Source organism: Equus caballus, chromosome 2 (genome assembly GCF_041296265.1).
Source record: "Equus caballus isolate H_3958 breed thoroughbred chromosome 2, TB-T2T, whole genome shotgun sequence".
Taxonomy (NCBI): Eukaryota; Metazoa; Chordata; class Mammalia; order Perissodactyla; family Equidae; genus Equus; species Equus caballus.
Genome location: NC_091685.1, coordinates 18,805,519 through 18,827,946, shown reverse-complemented (window position 1 = coordinate 18,827,946; position 22,428 = coordinate 18,805,519). Strand labels below are relative to the sequence as shown.

Here is a 22,428-nt window from a genome sequence, read left to right as displayed (position 1 = left end):
ATACATACTAGATAAATGATAGCTGCTGCTTTTTTCTTTTTCTTTTCTTTTTCTCCTCCTCCTCCTCCTCCTCATTGTTATGATTATAATTACTACTATATTACATATAGCCAGACCTCTTGGAGGGTCTCTTTGAGTTTACTCCTAGTCTGACGCCAGTGTTCTTGTTTCCTTGTGCGTTCTTGTTTCCTGGTGTGGAGGACCAGGCACTTGCCACTGTGGCCAAGGAGAATGGTGATGTCCCAGGCCAAACATGCCCACAAGATGTATTGAGCTGGGACCCTTGTTCACAAACCAAATTGTTTTGTGTTTCATCTCCCAGAGACTGAGAACCTAAGGGAAGCCAAGACTCCTGCAGGCAGCTCACGCCCACTGTTCATTGCAGGGTGTTGCTTTATCCAAACAGAGCCAAGAGGTTGCTCGTCATTTTTCAGCTCTGGTCAGAAGCAATGGCAGCCACATAGAAGGCTAGAAATGATGAGTAGGGGTCAGGGAATATGCAGGCAACAGAAGATCAGTGGCTTCCTCTTGATATTTCCCTCTCAGGAAGAAGCCACACTAGAACAAAGAGGCTAGGTGGCTCATGAGGCCTCACGTCCCCAAAAGGAGTCAGTGAACTCAAAAGATGGACAACATCTGCCTTGAGAGTGATTCTGCCACCCCAGTGGTGCTGACGGGTTTGGGCACTGAAATGGCAGAGCTGACCAGGCTAACAGAACTCCTTGTTTGAATCCATGATGAGAAATGGACCATTTTTAGGGCCCCCCTTGGGCCTATTGAAATTTGCACATTACCCGCATCACCAGTCTGGCTGGAGCTACCAACACAGTATTCTTTGCTGTTTTAGAACACAAAGCTGCGTTCCCCCAGGCCTCCAACTGTGCAGCCACTGAGAATCCAAGGCTTCTGCTGACTTACATGTTTCTGTGAGCCAACTGGCTCACTCTGTCACTGCAAGAATGGGCTGGGAGCTGAACTCTGGGTCATGTCATGATTAGGGGTTTCTCAAGAGGAGGAATGAGTTAGCTATTTCCTGAGATGAGAGAGGGGAATTTTTTTTTTTTTTTTTTACTGTAAGTGCTGAGAACAGTTTGTGCTAAAGCAGAGTTTTATGCTGGGAGAGAGAGAACATTTCTGCGATGATGTAGCAGAATCCTTTAAGAATCCTGCCCATGGCTGCTTTTCTGGTGTCACATCCAATCTTTGTTGTGGCCAACACTTCCTGGAGATGAAACACAAGTTCTGATACAGAGATAGCAAGTTCAGACTCCTTCAGTAATGTAAGAACTAGTGCTACAGCCTTTTGTAAGGATAAATACATTTATTGTGAGACGGGCAGGACCTATGGTAGGCTTATTACAGTACCATTACATAAGCCCATCCCAGGGGCAATGGATGTCCAGCTCCAGCCAATTGCTACCAAACAGAAGTGCAGGCCAGGATGACTTACCTTCCAATGTTTCATGAGAAACTAGAAGTCTATATTTTTATGAGAAATAAGTGATTTTTAAATGTTGGCTTTAATTTTTTAAAGGGTGTGGAGCAACTTCCACTTCTGCAAAGATGGAATAGACATATTTTTTCCTATTCCCCCTGCTAGGTACAGTTAAAAACCCTGAACATTATATACAAAACAGACATAAGAAGTCTACGAAAGAGAATGCACACTGGCTAAGGACCTCAAGACCCAACAAATGACTCAGCAATGAGTTCCCTAAGTTTTCTTTTTGCCTCGTATATGTCACATTGGAGAAGTCAGCAACCCAAAAATGCCCATGGGTACAGACAAGAGTCCCAAGAAAAGCCTGGCTTCTTTACTCAAAGGACCAGAAAAGAGCAGTCTAGAAAGACAGAAATCTTTAGACAATACCCCCTCCACTCCAGCCTTCCCTCTACCCCCATCAGCAAAGGCCAAGCGGAAAGCCTAGGCACCTTCTCTTGTAACGAAGCACCACTCCCCCTACCTCTAGGTGGTGTCAGAGGAGGCCTAGTCATCCACTCAGGACTTTCACCACTGATCAGCAATAACAAAGCTATCTCTCCCCACAATGCTATGGAGGCCACATGGGAAGAGGTAAGGAGGTACCTCTCCCTCTCCCAACCAGTGTGGTGTCGGTGAAGGCCTAATAGGGAATCTGAACTCCTACCCCTGCTCAGCAGTGAGCAGGAGCTCCTCCAGCACCACGTGTCAATGGAGGCCAAGTGGAGAACATGAACTTCCATGGCTATCTGGAAGTGATGAGGCAGCATCCCCCCGTTCCCCACAGAAGCAATGTTAGAGGAGGCCTGCTAAAACATAAGATATAAATAGGATTTAAGTCTTATAATATCCAAAATGTCCAGGTCTTAATCAAAAGTGAGTTGTCATAGCAAGACCAGAAAGATCTGAATTTGAATAAGAAAAGACAGTCTATCGACCCTAATACCCAAATGACACAGATAGAATTATCTGAAAAGTATTTTGAAGCCACCATCATAAAAATGCTTCACTGTGTTCGATGTGTTCCATGACAAACAAACTTGAAACAAATGAAAAAATAGAAATTCTAAGCAAAGAAATATAAAGTCTCAGCAAAGCAATATAGAAATAAGAACCAAGCGGAAATTTTAGAACTAAAAAATATAATAACTGAAATAAAATTTTAATGAGTGGGCTCAACAATAGAATGGAGAGGACAGAGGAAAGAATCAGTGAACTTGAAGACAGAAAACTAGTGATTACCCAATCTAAACAATAGAAAGAAAATAGACTGAAAACAAATGAACATTGTTGCCTCAGGGATATGTGGGATTATAACATAACATCTAATGTTCATGTCAGTGGAGTCACAGAAAAAGAGGAGAAAGAGTATTCAAAGAAGTAACGACTGAAATTTCCCCAAATTTGGTGAAAGACATAAACCTATAGGTTCACAAAGCTGAGCAAACCTCAAGCAGGATAAACCTATGTGAAGACACATCATAGTCAAACTTCTGAAAACTAAAGCCAAAGCAAACAATCTTGAAAGCGGCTAGAGAGGAATGATACCTTACCTATAGAGAGGAGACAATTCAATGGACAACAGATTTCTTATCAGAAACCAGAGGCCAGAGGGAGTGGCACAAAGGTTTTCAAATGCTGAAAGAACAAACTGTCAATCTAGAATCTTATACCTGGTGAAACCATCCTTTAGAAATGAGGAGAAATCAAGACATTCTTAGATAAAGGAAAACTAAGAGAATTGATTGCCAGCGGACTTTCCCTATAGGGATTGCTAAAGGAAGCTCTCTAAACAGAAAGGAAAGGATAACAGAAGGAATCCTAGAATATCAGGCAGGAAACAGAACAATAAAAAGAGCAAATATAAGGTAACTATAATAGACTTCACTTCTCTCCTTGTGTGTTCTAAATTATGTCTGATGGTAGAAGCAAAAACTTGTAACACTGTCTAATGTGGTTCTCAGTGTAGGTAGAGGAAATATTTAAGACAATTACATTATAAATGGGGAGGTATAAAGGGACATAATGAGAGGTAAGACTTCTACATTTCACTTGAATTGGTAAAATGTTAACACCAGTAGACTGTGAAGAGCTATGTATATATGATTAATACCTAGAGCAACAATTGAAAAAGCTACACAAGGAAATACACTAAAAACACTGTAGATACATTCAAAACACTGCAGATAAATCAAAATGTAATTCTAAAAAAAAGTTCATGTAACCCACAGAACACAGGAAAAAGAAGATAGAGAAATGAAAAACAGGGGCTGGCCCCTTGGCCTAGTGGTTAAGTTCGCGCACTCTGCTTCGGCGGGCCAGGTTTTCACTGGTTTGAATCATGGGCACAGACATGGCACCGCTCATCAGGCCATGCTGTGGTGGCATCACACATGCCACAACTGGAAGGATCCGCAACTAAAAATACACAGCTATGTACTGGGGGGCTTTGGGGAGAAAAAGGAAAAATAAAATCTTTTTAAAAAAATGAAAGAAATGAAAAACAGAGGGAACAAACAGAAAACAAAAAATGAAATGACAGACTTAAGCCTTAACGTAATAATTGTGTTAAATGTAAATGTAACCAATTAAAAGACAGAATTGGGGGAGGGTTAAAGGGGTAAAGGGGAATATATGTATGCTAATGGATGGAGACTAGACTTTTGGTGGTGAACACGATGCAGTCTATACAAAAGTTGAAATATAATAATGCACGCCTGAAATTTTCACAATGTTCTAAACCAATATGACCTCAATAAAATAATTTTTTTAAAAAGACAGAGATTGGCAGAGTGGATTGAAAAACTATGGCTCAGGGGCCAGCCCGGTGGCTCAGCGGCTAATTGTGCACATTCTGCTTTGGCTGCCCGGGGTTCACCGGTTCAGATCCCAGGTGTGGACATGGCATCGCTTGGCAAGCCATGCTGTGGTAGGTGTCCCACATGTAAAATAGAGGAAGATGGGCACAGATGTTAGCTCAGGGCCAGTCTTCCTCACCAAAAAGAGGAGGATTGGCAGCAGATGTTAGCTCAGGGCTAATCTTCCTCAAAAAGAAAAAAATAAAAAACTATGGTTCAATGATATGTTGTCTAAAGTAAACTCACTTCAAATACAATGATATAGGTAGGTCAAACGTATAAGGATGAAAAATGTATACCATACAAACATTATTCACAAGAAGCAGTGGTGGTTATAATAAGATGAGATAAAGTAGACTTCAGAGCAAAGAAACTTACTAGGGCAAGAGAGGGATGTTACCTAATGAAAGAAGGGTCAACTCAGCAAGAACACATAGCTAACCTAAATGTGTATGCACCAAACAACAGAGCTGAAAAATATGTGAACCAAAAACAGATAGAACTGAAAGGAGAAACAGACAAATCTACAATTATAGTTGGAGACTTCAACATCCCTCTCTCAGCAATTGATGAAACTACTAGATAGAAAATCAACAAGTATATAGAACTTAACACCACCATATCACCATTAAGCAATAGGATGTAATCAATATTTATAGAACACTCTACCCAACAATACCACAATATACAGTCTTTTCAAGCACCCATGGAATATATACCAAGAGCAAGCATATCCTGGGTTATAAAATAAACCTCAACAAATTTAAAAGAATTGAAATAATACAGAGTATATGACCATAATGGAATCAAACTAGAAATCAATAATAGAAAGAAAATCTCCAAACACTTGGATACTAAACAAAACATTTCTGAACAATACATGGGTCAAAGAGGAAGTCTTAAGGGAAATAAAAAGTATGCTGAATGGAATGAAATTGAAATAAAACATCTTAATTTTTATTATAAAAAATGTTTAAGGGACCGGCCAGATGGCACAGTGGTTAAGTTCACACCTTCCACTTCTCAGCAGCCCGGGGTTCGCCAGTTCGGATCCCAAGTGCGGACATGGCAACACTTGGCAAAAGCCATGCTGTGGTAGGTGGCCCACATATAAAGTAGAGGAAGATGGGCATGGATATTAGCTCAGGGCCAGTCTTCCTCAGCAAAAAGAGGAGGATTGGCAGCAGATGTTAGCTCAGGGCTAATCTTCCTAAAAAAAAAATTTTGAGACACAGCCAAGGTGGCACTGAGAGGGAAATTTATAGCACTAAATGCTATGTAAGAAAAGAGAAAAAAAAAAATGTCTCAGATCAATAATCTAAGCTTCCAGCTCAAGAAAGTAGAAAAGAACAAAAGTAACCCAAAACAAGAAGAAGGAAATAATAAAGAGCAGAAATCTATAAAGTTGGAAAAAGAAAAAGAGAATATCGATGAAACAAAAACTTGGGTCTTTGAAAACATTGATAAAACTGACAAACCTATAGCAAAACTAACAAAGAAAAAAGGGAAGACAGAAATTCTTAATATCAGGAATAAATCAGGATATCACTACAGATCCTGAAGATATCAAGACTAAAGAGGAAATACTGTGAACAATGTTACACACATAAATTTGACAACTTAGATGAAATGAACCAATCCCTTACAAAGCACAAACTACTACAACTCACCTAATATGAAGTACATAATTTGAATAGCATTATAACTATTAAGGAAATTTAATTTATAATTTCAAAACCCCCAAAAAAGAAACCCCTATGCCCAGATGGTTTTGATGCAGAATTCTGCCAAAAATTTAAAGAATTAACACCAATACTGTACAATTTCTTCCAGAAAATAGAAGAGAGGAAATATTTCCAAATCCATTTTATGAGGTCAGTATTACCTGATACCAAAACTAGAAACATGATACCAAAGAAAAAAAAAGATAGCTACAGACCAGTATCCTTCAATATGACTATAGATACAAAAATCCTTAACAAAATATTAGCAAATAGAATTCAGCAACATATAAGAAGATTATACACCATGACCAAGTGGGATTTATTCCAGGGATGCAAGGTTCATTCAATATTCAAAACTCAATGAATATAAGCCAACAAATTAGCAGACTAAAGAAAAATCAATTGATACAGAGAACACACTTGACAAAATTCAATGCCCATTCATGATAAAAAGTTTTCAGAAACCTAGGAATAGAGGGGAACTTCCTCAGCTTGATAAAGAATATCTACAAAAACCTACAGCTAAAATCATTCTTAATGGTGAAAGACTGAATGCTTTACCCCCGAGATTGGGAACAAGGCAAGGATATCCACTCTCACCAATCTAATTCAAGATACTGCTGGAAGTTCTAGCCAGTACAATAAGAATAGGAAAAGAAACCAAAGGCATACAGATTGGAAAGTAAGAAATAAGACTGTCCTTAACCGTAGGTGACGTCATGGTCTATGTAGAAATTTCCAAGGAATCAAAAAAAAGAAAAAAGAAAAGAAAAACTCCTAGAACTAATAAGTGAGTTTGGCAAAGTCCCAGAATGCAAAATCAACACACAAAAATCAATCATATTTCTATATATTAGCAATGAACACATGGATACCAAAATTAAATTAAAAATATAATACCATTTACAATCACTAAAAAGAAAATGTGTAGATGTATATCAAATCAAACATGTACGAGACTCATATGGTAAAAACCACAAAATACTTTTGAAAGAAATAAAAGAATATCTAAATAAATGGAGAGACATACCGTGTTTATGGATTGGAAGACTCATCATAGTAAAGATGTCAATTTTCCCCAAATCAATATACAAGTTTAATGAAATTCCTATCAATATCTCATCAATATTTTTTGTAGGTATAGACAAGATTATTCTAAAGTGTATAGGGAGAGCGTTGTCCATTTCTCCATCAGTCAAGAAGGATGCTGGTGTTGAGGAGAGTAACTACTATGTCTTCCAGTGCTTTGACGAAACCCCGGATGTGTGGCCTTCTGGCCAAGCATCTGCAATTTCATATTGTTGGAGTATTCATTGTACCCCCGCTTTCTCTAAGTTTGCTGTAGCTGAACCAAGAAAGAAGGCATATGCAGATTTCTACAGAAATTATGATTCCATGAAAGATTTTCAGGAGCTGAGGAAGACTGGTATCTTTCAGAGTGCAAAGTGATTTGGGAATATAGAGAATTTCTTTGGGTTGAGTTCCATGGAAGTTTGTCATTCATTGACCTGTGTCCCTGAACTATAAAACATGAATATTTGGGCTAAGGAATAATTTCTCTTGATAAACAATTAAGAAATACCTGGAAAAAAACTAAAATGCATAGGGAAAAAGCAAAGTAACTAGAATAGCTAAAACACTTTTAAAAAAGAATAAAGTGAGAGGAATCGGGGCCAGCCCAGTGACGCAGTGGTTAAGTTCACACGTTCCGCTTTGGTGACCCAGGGTTTGCTGGTGCAGATCCTGGGTATGGACATGGTACCGCTTGGCAAGCTATGCTGTGGTAGGCATCCCACATATAAAGTAGAAGAAGATGGGCATGGATGTTAGCTCAGGGCCAGTCTTCCTCAGCAAAAAAGAGGAGGATTGGCAGCAGATGTTAGCTCAGGGCTAATCTTCCTCAAAAACAAAACAAAACAAAACAAAACAAATGAGAGGAATCACTGTACCCAGTTTAAAGAATTGTCATACAGCTACAGTAATCAAGCTACGCAGTTCTGGCAGTTGGAGAGATACATAGATCAATGGAACAGAATAGAGAACCCAGAAATAGCCCCATGCAATTCAATGGAAGAAGGATGGGGGGAAAAAACTTTACCAACCAAATCTCACACTTTATACAAAAATTAATTCAAAATGATCACAGGTTTAAATGTAAAATTATAAAAACTTTTGGAAGATAGCACAGAAGAAAATCTTCAGGACCTAGGGCTCAGTGAAGAGTTCTTAGACATGACACCAAAAGCACAGTCCATAAAGAAAAAAATAGATAAATTGGACTTTATCCAAATTAAAAACTTTTGCTCTGTGAAAGATCCTGTTAAGAGGATGAAAAGATAAGCTGCAGAGTGGGAGAAAATGTTTGTACACCATACATCTGACCAATGACTCTAATCTAAACTATATCTGTAAAATAGACATTTTCTTTAAAAATTAAACACTTGCTTACTAGACAACCCAGAAATTGCACTTCTAGGCATTTATCCCAGATAAATGAAAACCTATGGGGCCGGCCCCATGGCCAAGTGGTGAAGTTAGCACGCTCTGCTTCGGCGGCCCAGGGTTTTGCCGGTTTGGATCCCGGGCGCGGACATGGTGCTGCTCATCAGGCCATCCTGAGGCGGCAACCCACATAGCAGCACTGGAAGGACCTACAACGAAAATATACAACTATGTGCTGAGGGGCTTTGGGAAGAAGAAGAAAAAAAGGGAAACTTATGTCCACAGGAAAACCTGCATGCAGTTGTTCACAGTAGCTTTATTTGTAGTAGCCAAAATCTGGAAACAACCATAGTGTCCCTCAAACAGGTGGATGGTTAAACAAAGTGTGGTGCAGCCATGGCATGTGTAGGCAGTTAAATGAGCCTCCCTCAAAAAAAAAAATGTCTGTATTCTAACTCTCAGAACTGTGACTGTGACCTCATTTGGAAAAAGGGTCTCTGCAGATCTGATTAAGTTAAGGATCTTGAGATGAGATCATCCTGGATTACTTGAGTGGACCCTAAGTCCAATGACAAATGTCCTCACAAGAGACAAAAGACGAGAAAACTCAGACCTAGTGAAGACCCTGTTAAGATGGAGGCAGAGATTGAAGATCTGTAGCCACGAGGCTAGGAATGACTGGACCCAAAGAAGCTGGAAGAGGCAAGGAAGGACTCTCCTTCAGACCCTTTGGAGGGAGCACAGCCCTGCCGACACCTGGATTTAGGACTTCTGGCATCCAGAAGTATGAGAGAATAAATTTTTGTTGTTTTAAGCCACCAGGTTTGTGCTAATTTGTGACGGCAGCTCTAGGAAACAAACACCACGGAATACTATGTAGCAATGGCAAGGACCAACCTTCACACGGCAACAACTTGGACTAATCTCAAGGGCTGAATAACAAAAGCCATCTCAAAAGGTCACATACTGTATAATTCTATTTACATAACATTCTCTGAAAGACAAAATTCTAGACATGGAAGAGAGATTAGTGGTTGCCAGGGGAAGTGGTGGGGTAGTGGGGAGTGTGACTATAAAGGGGCTGCACGAGGGCGATCTTTGTGGCGTTGGAACAGTTCTGTATCTTGATTACAGTGGTGGTTACACAGCTCTAAACACAATAAAACGATACAGCCCTGTTTATTCACGTTGTACAAGTCTGAATTTCCTGCTCTTGTTATTGTACTACGATTATGTAAGATGTAACCATTGGGGGAAACTGGGAGAAGAGTACATGGATCGTTCTGTACTGTCTTTGCAACTTCCTGTGAATCTATAATTATTTCAAAATAACAAGTCTTAAAAAAGTTTAATAGCATGAGGGGTTTTTTTGGGGTGATTGACTTGTTCTATGTTTTGATTGTGATGGTGGTCACATGAGAATACAGCTCTCAAAACTCATCTAACAAGACCCTTAATATGGGTGCATCTTATTGCATGTAAACTCTATCTCAACAGAGTTGGGGCTTTTAAAGTTAAAACGACATCAAAAGTATGTGGAGCAAACAAAATATATTAGTTTTCAGCCTGAATTTTTTCAAGCCAAACACTGGAATATTCTACCTTTTGCCACCCAGTACCTTCTAAATCAACTTATATTCTGAGCACTTCAGTGCAAAGCTTCCCTTACCTTCTCAACATCTGACAGGAAATAGAAATGTCAATGTTTACAAAATGAAGGTGTGTAGACAACTGTTGAAGAGGAGATACTCTGGCCATCATCCCAATGGCATAATTTAGATCGTCTCTCACTAACACGTCTGGAGCCATTCCCTCTCCCTGTGGTCCAAGAAATAAGCACATAAACCAGTCAACCTTAGGTTACATTCTCTCTAGCCTACAGAGTAAATGCTCCAGGACATCAGAGAAGAAAGTCTGAACCAGGGGCAACTACTCCATGTATCATTTGGATTATTTCTCTTTCTATATCCTGTTTCCCTGTTAAACTGTAAGTTGAAGGACAGAGAAGTTTTCTATGTTGTTCTAACCCTCTCAGTCCTTACACTGAACCCAGCAGCCACTCAAGAATCCTTTGCCACTGATGAATCATAATACCATTTGTTTAGGGGAATACAGAGCTATTTATAATATGAAGCACAAATTCACATTTAAGAACAAATTGGTAAGTGGATTTGTTTTATGTGCTGAAGACAGTAGCTAAAATATCTCAGTGGAAGCCTTTCCGATCCCAGACCAACCTATTTAGCTTCAGGAGATTTATCATTTAAAGCAACCAAAGATTACTTCTAGGAATAGAGCCTAAAGAAATAACAGAACGTGTACATAAAAACGCATGCAGAGGAGTGCTTGTCGTAGCACTATTTGGATTTAACAAATTGAAAATAACCAAGATGTCAAAGAGGAAAGACCTAAATAGGTTATGGTATACCCCAAATGGCATACTAAGTAGCCATAAAAAATGGGACCTTGAAAAAATTCTACATTAAAAGAAAACGCAAGGCATCTAAAATAACAAACAAAAACATGATTGGCAAACGATTTTTAAAAAGAAAGAAAATGTGAGTTTCAGAGTTCAGGTATATTACATACATACATACATTTTATATATATATATAGACACATATATTTTCTATAAAAATGAAATTATCTTCCTAAATGTACTTAAGTGAACTTAGGAAAAAGTCTAGAAGATAAAATAACTCTTTGACAGTATTGCTTTTGAGATCTGGGATTAGAGAGACAGATTTTTACTTCTTACTTTAGAGAATTTTTTTTAAGTTGTAGGATTTAAAAGAAGAAAAAACTCTTAGACCCATGAAAAGATGATCACTCTCATTCGTAAGAGCGATGCCTACTACAACTGGACTGGCATTTCATTTTTCACCTACCAGATTATCAAGGATCAAAATTTTTGGTAGTATTTTTTTTGGCCAGAATATGGTAAGCAGATCTTCTCAATAGTTCTGGAGGGAATATGAACTGGTACAACCTTAATGGTGAGCAATTTGGCAATATCTATGAAAATTATAAACGCACACACCTTTTGACCCAGGAATTTCACTTCTAGAAATTTATATTTCAGATACGTATCTGCAAGAATTGACATATATCCATGGCTGCATTGTCTGTAATAGCAAAAGATTTGAAATCACCTAAAAGTCCATCAGTAGGGCACTGGTGAAATTAATTCCATACGGTGGAATAATATGCAGTTGCTTATAAAGATTTTTTTTTTCTTTTCTGCTTTATCTTCCCATACCCCTCCCGTACATAGTTGTATATTTTTAGTTGCAGGTCCTTCTAGTTGTGGGATGTGGGACGCCGCCTCAACGTGGCCTGACGAGCAGTGCCATGTCCGTGCCCAGGATCCGAACCCTGGGCCGCCACAGCGGAGCACGCGAACTTAACCACTCGGCCACGGAGCCGGCCCTGCTTATAAAGATTAAAGCAGGTATTTATGTGTTTTTCTTTGAATTAATAATAGTGGTCAAGAAATGCAATGTCTTGGGGGCCAGTCCCGTGGCCCAGTGGTCTGCTTCTGCGGCCTGGGGTTTCACTGGTTCGGATCCTGGGTGCAGACATGGCACCGCTCATCAAGCCATGCTGAGGTGGCATGCCACATAGCACAACCAAAAGGACCTACAACTAAAATATACAACTATGTACCAGGGGACTTTGGGGAAAAAAAGGAAAAATAAAATCTTAAAAAAAAAAAAGAAAAGCAATGTCTTGATTGGCTCAGGCTTAGGTTTAGTTTACAAGATCCTTCTCCCTGGGCTGGGGAAGAAGCCCTGAGCTTGAACCCTAGACCTTTGTCTTTTTCCCATAACCAACCCTTACCTTGGGCCAGTTCCAGGCCCTTGGTCCTTGCCTTGTACCCTTGCCTGATTTCATCTCGGTGCCCTCCCTCTCACTGGGCTTTGACCAGCCATCTCAGAGGCTGGAGTTCATTCATTCATTCATGCAAATCAATATTGCACACTATTGTGTGCCAGATACTATTCTGGGGACCAGGGGGTAGAGCAGTGACCAAACAGACACAAATCCTTGTCTTCATAGAGCTTACATTCGATAATTCTTCCTTGGAACCAAGCCCCTTGGCTGAGCCCCATTTTCTGCTGCTTACACCCACAGCCCATTGCCCAAATGAGGAAAGATCTGCAAAGCATCCAGCTCTACTCCTGATACTTAAGAGACGATGTGGCATCATACAACAAGGTCAGTTTTTGGAGCTTACAGATGTGGGGCAAGTCTTCCGTGTGGCACTTACTAACTATGAGAACTTGCCCAAGCCACAAGTCCTTTCTGAGCCCTAATTGCCTCATCTATAAAATGGGATGATGACAGCACATACCTTGCAGGGTTGTAAGGACTGAATATATTGATGTTTGCAAAGCATGTCACATTGTGCCTAAACAGTGAGGGTTTGACACATGGCAGATGTTTGAGTTTTGTATGTCAGACCCAGGAGGCTCATGCGGAGGGCTTGGGAGGCAGAGTGACTCAGCATCCAGGAACTGGGACAAGAGACTAGAAAAGTGTAAAGGAGAAGCAGGCCCCAAGCAGCAGTCCCTAGCTGGAGCACAGGAGCTCAGGCGGACCGAGAAGTGCCAGATGGTGGGCAGCGGCCCCTGCCAGGATCATCTCTGGTCTGCGGGGCCTGAGAGTGCTAGCAAAGAGAAGAGTGGGCAGCAGGGTTGAGGCAGCATGCCGGTCCCAGGAATCCAGATGGCCAAGGGACAGGGGCTATGGAAGGCTGAAACAGAGGCAGCAGAGCCTGCTGCCACCAAGTCCCCAGACTCTCCTATCACTGCTTAGCCTTCCTCCCCCTGCAGCCAGTCCCTGCCCCTCTTCAGGAACCTCACACCATCATAATCCACTCTTCCCAACCTCTTCCTCTCTGCGGCTTCTTTCAGATCGGTGTGCGAACACCCCCGAATCTTAAAGCAAACAAGCAAACAAACTCCCAATTCCCCATCCCTCCAGTTACTACCCTCTCACATCTCCTTCCCTTCACTGCCAAACTTCTCCTTCTCACTCCTCAACTCACTCCAGCTCGGCTCCTACCCACAAAAGTCCACTGAGCCTGCTCATGCCTGATCACCAGTGACAATGAAAGACTTGCTGTGCATCTTGGTGCAGCCCCTCGCTGTCTCTGGGCCTCTAGTCTGCAAATGTGAACTTGCAGAGAGAGAGCTGGTGTTCCTGTGCAGCAGAAGAGGGATATAGGGCCCCGGTTTGCCTCCCCTGTCGTCAGAAACAGTATAATGATAAGGAACATCTGCACCACATTTCATATCACAAAGGGACTTAGCATGTTCCTTGCATGGAATTCTTTAGTAGTTTCCCAGCCACACTCAGAATAATCCCCAAACTTGTAGAAGGCCTCCCGGGGTCTAGCTCTGGCCCTTCTCTCCGAGCAGCCTCATCTTCCACCACCCCATCCACTTACCCCACTGGCTCTCCCCAAACCTGCAAAACTTACTCTTGCCATTCCTGCCTCAGCACTTCTGAGCACTTTCCTTTGCCTGAAACATTCTTTCTCTACGCCGTCCAATTCGGAAGCTACTAGCCACACGTGGCTGCTGAGTACTGGAAATGTTTCTACTCCAAATTGAGATGTACCATAAGTGTAAAATGCATACAGGATTTTAAGATCTTAGTTCACATAAAAGGAATTTAAAATATCTAATTAATGGGGATTTTTTGTTTTTGTTTTCTGTGAGGAAGATTAGCCCTGAGCTAACATCCGTGCCCATCTTCCTCTACTTTATATGTGGGACGCCTACCAGAGCATGGTGTGCCAAGCGGTGCTGTGTCCGCACCCGGGATCCGAACTGGCGAACCCCAGGCTCTCGAAGCAGAACGTGCAAACCTAATCGCTGTGTCACCAGGCCGGCTCCTAAGTAATGGTTTCTTTTAATACTGACTGCATATTGAAATGATGATATTTTGGATATGTTAGATATGTAGGATTGTTATGAGGACTGAATATTCTGATATTTGAAATATATTATTGATTATATATTTGTTAAATATTTTAATAATATTATTATAAATATTTTATAATAATATTTTATAAATAATATTTTAATAAATATTATTGATTATATATTTGTTAAAATTAATTTCACCTGTTACTTTTTAGTTTTTGTTTTAATAGACTTTATTTTTTTAGAGCACTTTTAGGTTCACAGCAAAACTGGACAAAAAGTACAGAGGATTTCCATATGCCTCCTGCCCCCATAAATGCACAGCCTCCCTCACTATCAACATCCTGCCCCACAGCAGTACATTTGTTACCATCAATGAACTGACATGAACACATCATTAGCATCCAAAGTCCAGGGTTTATGTTAAGGTTCACTTTTAGAATTGTACATTTTATAGGTTTTCACAAATGTATGGCATGTCTCCACCCTACAGAGTAGTTTCACTGCCCTAAAAATCCCCTGTGCCCTGCCTGTTTATCCCTCCCTCCTCCATAACCTCTGGGAACCACTGATCTGTGCTTTTTTCCTTTTTTCAACATGACTCCTAGAAAATTTAAAAGGACATGTGTGGCTCACATCATATTTCTATTGGACGGCACTGCTCCGGACAGTCACAAGACTGCCTCTCTTCCCCTGTTTAGGTCTCTGCTCAAATATCACCTCCTCAGGGAGGCCTTTCCTGATCACTCTACCCTATTTAAAATAGCAGCTCTCACTGTCATGTTTTCCTTTCTACCTTATTCTTCTTCCTAGCACTTATTGATAACTGCATTACACTGCAAATTTAGTTATTCGTTTAATGTCTGTCTGTCCTATTAGAATTTGTTTTATGAGGGTAAATACTTCTTCTGTCTTGTTTATCACTGTATCCCCAGCTCCTCTAACAGTGCCTGGTACGTAGGAGGCTCTCAATAAGTATTTGTTCAATTAATTAATAAATTTCTTTTTTTTTATAGGAAGATTGGCCCTGAGCTAACATCTGTTGCCAACCTTCCTCTTTTTCTTTTTCTTCCCAAAGCCCCTCAGTACATAGTTGTATATTCTAGTCATAGGTCCTTCTAGTTCCTCTATGTGGGACGCCGCCTCAGCATGGCTTGATAAGCGGCGCTAGATCTGCACCCAGCATCCGAACCAGAGGAAGCAGAGTGCGCAAACTTAACCACTCAGCCATGGGGCCGGCCCCTAATTAATAAATTTCAATGTCACTAAATCCAAGGATCTCTTAAGCCAAGTAACTTAAATGACAACAGTGATGACCATGACAACAACGAGAAAAGCATCAGCAAAAGCGTCTCCTGGTAACTCTCTTGAGAATAAGGAGTCTTCTCTGCCCATCTTCTTTGTGTCTCTCTGATCTGAAGTGGTCCCATGTCCATACCAAAACCCGTCCCTGTGGCCAGAGGAAAAGCCCAGCGCAGCCTGGCTTAGGCAATGTCATTCTCATTCCTTTTCATGCTCGACTTTTCAACTGCTCCCTCCTTATTGAAAGTATCCTCTCCTTTGTTCCATGACACTCTCCTCGTTTTCCTCCTACCTTTCTGGGTTCTTCTCTTTCACCTACCCCTCAATGTTGATACGGCTCAGGGCTCTGTCCTCAATCCTCTTCTCTCCTCATCTTCACACTTGCCCTGGGGGGGCTCTGCATGGATTCACTTTCTATCCTTATGCAGACAGCTCCCAAACCTATTTCCAGCCCTGACCTTTCTCCTGACCTCCAGACCCAAATATCTCCACAGTGTGGCCCAAGGGCACTTCCAAGGGAGCATGTCTAAAAATGAACACAGAATCTTTCTCTCCAAACCTGCTCCTCCTTCTATATAACCTTAGAGAATGAGCCATTAATCTGCCTGAGACAGAAACCTGGAATTCATTCTTGGCACCTCTTCTCCCTCACCGTCCACATCCAGTTCACCCTTAAGTCCTGTTGACACTACCTTCTAAACACCCTTGATTCCATGTGCTCCACCTCATCTTCATCGCTATCACTCTTGTCCAAGATTTTGTCCAATCTTGCCAGAACACATTTAAATATCTTCTAAATGGCACCCAGCAGTGGTTTTCGCACACTCAAATTAGTCTCCTTGTAGTCTATTCTCCTCACAGCACCAAGAGTGATTTTTTTCTAGAATGCATATTCGATTAAGTCCCTTCCCTGTTTAAAATGTTAGAATGGCTGTTATCAAAAAGATAAGAGATATCAAGTGTTGGCAAGAACGTGAGAAAAGGGAACCCTTGTGCACTGTTGGTGGGAATGTAAATTGGTGCAATCACTGTGGAAAACAGTATGAAGTTTCCTCAAAAAATTAAAAACAGAACTACCATATGATCCAGCAATCCCGCTTCTGGGTATATATCCAAAGGAAATGAAAACAAGATATTGAAGAGATATCTGCACTCCTATCTTCCTTGGAGCATTATCAAGCCAAGATATGGAAACAACCTAAGTGTTCATCAGTGGATGAATGAATAAAGAAGAAGATGTGGTATATATGATGGAATATTATTCAGCCATTAAAAAGAAAGAAATCCTACCGTTTATGATAACATGGATGGACCTTGAGAGCATTATGCTAAGTGAAATAAGCTAGACAGAGAAAAACAAATACTGCATGGTTTCACTTACACATGGAACCTGAAAAAAAAAAAGTCAAACTCATAGAAACAGAGAGTAGAAAAGTGGCTTTCCAGGGGCTGGCTCCATGGCCTAGTGGTCAAGTTTGGCACACTCCTCTTCGATGGTCCAGGTTTGATTCCCAGGCGTGGACATACATCACTTGTCAGTGGCCATGTTGTGGCGGCAACCCACATACAACAGAGAGGAAGATTGGCATGGATGTTAGCTCAGGGCGAATACTCCTCAGCAGGAAAAAAAAAAAAAAGGAAAATTGGTTTCTAGGGGCTGGGGGTGGGGGAAGTAGGAAGAGGACGGAAAAAGAGTATAAACTTTCACCTATAAGATGAAAAGTTCTGAGGATCTAATGTAAAACATAATGGCTATAGTTGATAACACTGTATCATATAGTTGAAATTTGCTAAGAGAGTAGAACTTAAATGTTCTCACCAAAAAAAAAAAAGATAAATATATGAGGTGACGGATGGGTTAATTAACTACATGGGGGAATTCTTTCACAATGTATGTGTATAGCAAATCAAATGATGTTCCCTTTAAATAGCTTATAATTTTATTTGTCAATTATACCTCAATAAAGCTGAAAAAAAACCCCAACCCTCCAACGGCTTCACATGGAACTTGGGAGAGAGTCTAAAACCCAACATTCTCCACAATCTCTTCTGACTACTTTTCCAGCCTCATTTTGGACAACTTACCCCCTTGCATTCTTCATGCCAATTATTCTGAACTTTCAATTTCTTGAGCAACCTATACTCTCCAACTTCAGGTCTTTGTACATACTGATCTCCCTGCTGGTAAGTCTCTTCCTCTGCTGCGCTCACTTCATTGGTTCATTCATTCAACAAGTATCTACTGATGGGGCTGGCCCCGTGGCCGAGTGGTTAAGTTCACACGCTCCGCTGCAGGCGGCCCAGTGTTTCGTTGGTTCGAATCCTGGGCGCGGACATGGCACTGCTCATCAAACCACGCTGAGGCGGCGTCCCACATGCCACAGCTAGAAGGACCCACACCGAAGAATATACAACTATGTACTGGGGGGCTTTGGGGAGAAAAAGGAAAAAATAAAATCTTTAAAAAAACATAAACAAATAAGAAAACCAAGTATCTACTGAAAGGCTACCATGTGCCCAGCACTGTGTGGACACAGCAGTGAACAGCACAGACAGGGTCCTCACTCTCATGGAGCATCCTGGTGAGGGAGACAGAAAATAAATAAGTAAACAATAAGCAAGACGATGAGGAAGTGATCGATGTTATGATGAAGACTTAAAAAAAGGTGTAAAGGAGGTGGCTACCTTAGATGGATGGTCAAAAAGGGCTCTTTGAGAAGGTGACTTTTAAGCTGAATCCTGGATGATGAAAAAGACACTGACTATGCAAAAATTTTAGGGAAGGGAATTCCGGGCAACTAGAACAGCTTTGCAAAGCCCTAAGATAGGAATGAGATTAATTTATTAAAGGAACAGAAAGAAGCTCCAATTTATTGAAGTCCAGGGAGCAAGGGGTCTTGAGATTAGGTCTAAGCAAGGGCCAGGTCATGTAGAGCATTGGGGACCATTAGAAAGAATTCGTATTTTATTCTCAGTGCAAACTGGAACTGTGCATGAGGTGACGTGACGATATGATTTATGTTTTAAAAGATTCACTCTTGGCTGCTGCATGGATTGAAATGAGGCGGGACCAAGAGTGAACACAGGAAGACCATTCAGAAGCCTAGTGCAGTTGTCCAGGTGAGAGATGGATTAAGGTGGTAATAGAAAGAGGGAAGAGGTGAATGAGTTCAGGACACATTATGGAGGCAGTTTGTCAGATCTTGCTGATGGAGGTGAGCAGAACGAGAGAAAAAAAAAAAATCAAGAGTAACTACTAGATCTTTGACTTAAGTAAGTGGGTAGACAGTGAAGCCACTCTGAGATGGGAAAGGTTCTGAGATGGACAGGAACAGTTTTGTGGATGGTAGGGGCCAGATATCAAGAGTTCTATGCGGGACATTGTGAGTTTGAGATGCTTACAGGTGGACATACATACAGGTGGACATATGCTTAGACACACAGGTGGGGATGGGGAGGTCAAGGAGGCTGTCAGATATGGGTCTGGAGCTGGGAGGAGAGATATGAGAGCTGGGGATTCCGATGGGTACAAATCTGGATGTCATCAGGGTAGGGATGGGGGAATCAGTCAGAGAAAGGAAAAACGTTCTAGGCAGAGCTTAGAAATCTGCAGGCTCCCTCCAAGTTTAGGGATTTGGTACTATTTCCTCTGTTTGGATAGCTTTACCTTCACAGGGCTCCAGCTTCTACTCTTTCTTGTGTTTGCCTTCACCTTCAGTTGGACACCCGTCTGATTCCAGAGGGTCGAGAGGAACAGGTAGAGGGGATAGAGGACAATAGCAGAAGACAAAGCCAATACAGAAGAGTAAAGCTTTTCCATGAAGACAGATGACTGAAAGAGCTTCCATTTAAGCAAGGACCTAGAAAGACGAGGATGAATGGCCCGGTGAAATTACCCGGCCTCAAGCTTCCAGGAAATGTCCCTTTTCTGTGCTCCCTCCCAGGGTACTTCCCCATCTCAGCACCAATCAGATGAAGTATAATTACCCTTTTGCTTGTCCCTCTCCCCACCTAGACTGTGAGCAGCATGAGGACGGGGGCCACGTCTGTCTGATTCGTTTTTGAACCAGCAGCACAAAGCTCAATGCTTGGCACAGAGTTGATGCTTAATTAGCACTTGCTACATAGACAGGTTAGAGAGCACGTGTCATTCTCCTGATGCAGCTGGAAAGCTGTGGGCCCACGCAGCAGTCTGGGGCCTAGTTCCGGGCTCCAAACAGTCACATGGGTAGGAAGTTGTTTTGGCGCCCCTCCAAGGAGAGAACCCTGCTCGGATATTTGGGGTGGGAGGTTCCCTAGTTCCAAGGCCACTAACTTCTAGAGGGAATTTGCAAAGGCCTTTAGTTGGTGAAATGGGGGACAGTAGAAGGGAGCACTTATCAGACCCAGAGGGCGTCGTAGAAAGGAATAATTTTTGTTGTTGTTGTTTGTTTATTTGTTGTTTGAGGAAGATTAACCCTGAGCTAACTGCCGCCAACCCTCCTCTTTTTGCTGAGGAAGACTGGCCCTAAGCTAACATCCGTGCCCATCTTCCTCTCCTTTCTACGTGGGACACCTACCACAGCATGGCTTGCCAAGCAGTGCCATGTCCACACCCGGGATCCGAACCGGTGAACCCTGGGCTGCCAAAGCGGAACGTGTGCACCTAACTGCTGCGCCACAGGGCCGGCCCCGAAAGGAATAATTTTTAAGTGCCTGGCCCCTCTACTATCCTGCTAATCCTCAAGGACAAAGACTAGATGGGATTCACCTCTGTGTCCCCCACAGAAGCCAGAACTGTCCCCAGCACATAGTATTCCTCAATAAAAGACTGCCGGACTGAATCGAAGCCCAGTAGCCCAAGGTTACTGGCTGGCTGCCAGCTGCAAAAAGCTTGGCACATCTCACCAGCAGCTCAATTCCCGGGTAGCACCATGGGATCTAGAGCCCTGGGGAGACACAGCTGAATGTCCTAAGTCCAGAAGCTTCTGCAAGCTCCACCTTCTCACAGCCCACAATATGAATAATTCAGGGCAGGATCGGTGGTCAGATTTGGGAAGGACATTGAGGTCGGACCTTTAGATGCTCTCTAGCGGGAGAGGCTGGGGATGCAGGCTTCTTAGGTGATCTGAAAGCTCTCACGTGAGCTCTCCCCAGCCAGCCCCGTCTACCAAGGCTCTGCCCATAGATCCCGGCCCCTGGGAAGACTCAGGTTCACACTCAGGCTCCCCACACTCTCGTGATGCTTTCGGCTTGTCTTCCCCCTCAGTACCCATGTTTCCTTCCCAACAGGGAAGGGCTTTTGCCCTCATTTCTAAGCTGAGATGATTTCTTTTTTGCCTCTTCAGCTTCAGGCCTCGGGGTCTGTCAGCCCAGCTCCACTGGAGCTTTAGACTCAGGCCACAGAGTTCTCCTCAGCTGAAGCCTCTGCAGGCTTCTGTGGCGAGACGCCCCACACAGGGACCTACTCTATTGGTGTAGGTACAGTTAGGTTACAGTTGTGGACCCCTGACATTTCTCTGCAAGTCTAAGAGGGACATGTGGTCCAAGGAAAAGAACCCTTGGCTGAGTCAAAGGACTTGAGTTATTTGCCTTCGCTTCAGACAGTGGAGAGCAATGGTCATCACATAAGATTGGGAGACAGGGCTGGCCTCCAACCCAAGCCCCCACGCTAGTTTGCTTTGTGGGCTTCAGCAGTCATTTAACCTCTCAAAGTCTCTGTTTCCTTATTTGTACAGTAAGGATAATAAAGGTACCTACTGCACAGGGTTATAGGGAGGATATAACAAGATAAATACACAAAATGCCCAGGGCATTGCTTAGTGCTTGGTAGGAGTTTAGTAAGTGGTGGTTCCTTTCCCCTATTTAATGTGGGAGAATGCATGCAAACACAGAAGGTTTCAGTGGGTAGAAATCATCTCTTCCTATCCCTACTGTCCCTTCTTGGGATCAGAGCTTCATAACCTTTTGCTAGGACTATTGCAGCAGTCTCCCAGCATAACCATGCACATCCATCTTGTACCCGTCCTTGGGCTACTTTCACTCTCCTGCTTTCCATCTTCCTTGGCTGCTCACAACCATAAAATTTAGACCAAATTTCTTAGCTTGAAGTTCAAGGGCCTCTGCAAATTGGTCCAACCCATATTTTCCCAACTGTTACAGTGAAAAAGAACACAGGACGTGGAGTCTGATGACAGGAATTGCAGTCCTGGATTGGCTACTTTCTTCTTAGATGATTGAGTAAATCATCCAATCTCAGTTTCTATATCCAGAAATTGAAGATCATAATACTGCCTCATGGAACGCATTATGATTTGTATCTAACTGTCTGTCTTTACTGCTGAGCCCAGTAGAGTCAATGGGCAGGAACCAGATGCATCTTGCTCATCGTTGGATCTGAGCACCGAGCACAGGGTGTGGCACGTGGTAGATGTTCAGTACCTATTTGTTGGATGAATGAATGGATGAACGAATGAACAGTGTTGTGAGGATTAGATGAGGCACAACCCAGGCAAAGCACCTTGCATGGTCCCCAGGAGGCATGCCCAAATGCTAGCTGCTGCTATGCAGGTTACTAGTGGGGGGAGTTTAGGCAAATACTCTCTCTTCACTGGATATATTCACTTCTCTGTACTGAAAATACACTCCTGGCTCTTAATTTCTATACTGCTAGGAGGAGCATGCATAAGGAGGTCAATAAATGTTTTCTC

The 22,428-nt window shown here is 42.1% G+C and overlaps 1 long non-coding RNA gene and 1 pseudogene across 1 annotated transcript; both read left to right on the top strand.

Moving 5' to 3' along the window:
* The first annotated feature begins 1,692 nt into the window (after positions 1-1,692).
* LOC138920472 (cytochrome c oxidase subunit 6C-like) lies at positions 1,693-8,473 on the top strand (annotated as a pseudogene).
* A 153-nt stretch (positions 8,474-8,626) lies between these two features.
* LOC138923185 (uncharacterized) lies at positions 8,627-14,491 on the top strand. Its single transcript, XR_011436448.1, has 3 exons — positions 8,627-11,955; positions 12,639-12,722; positions 14,235-14,491. It is a non-coding gene; the product is annotated as an uncharacterized lncRNA (long non-coding RNA).
* The last annotated feature ends 7,937 nt before the right edge of the window (positions 14,492-22,428 follow it).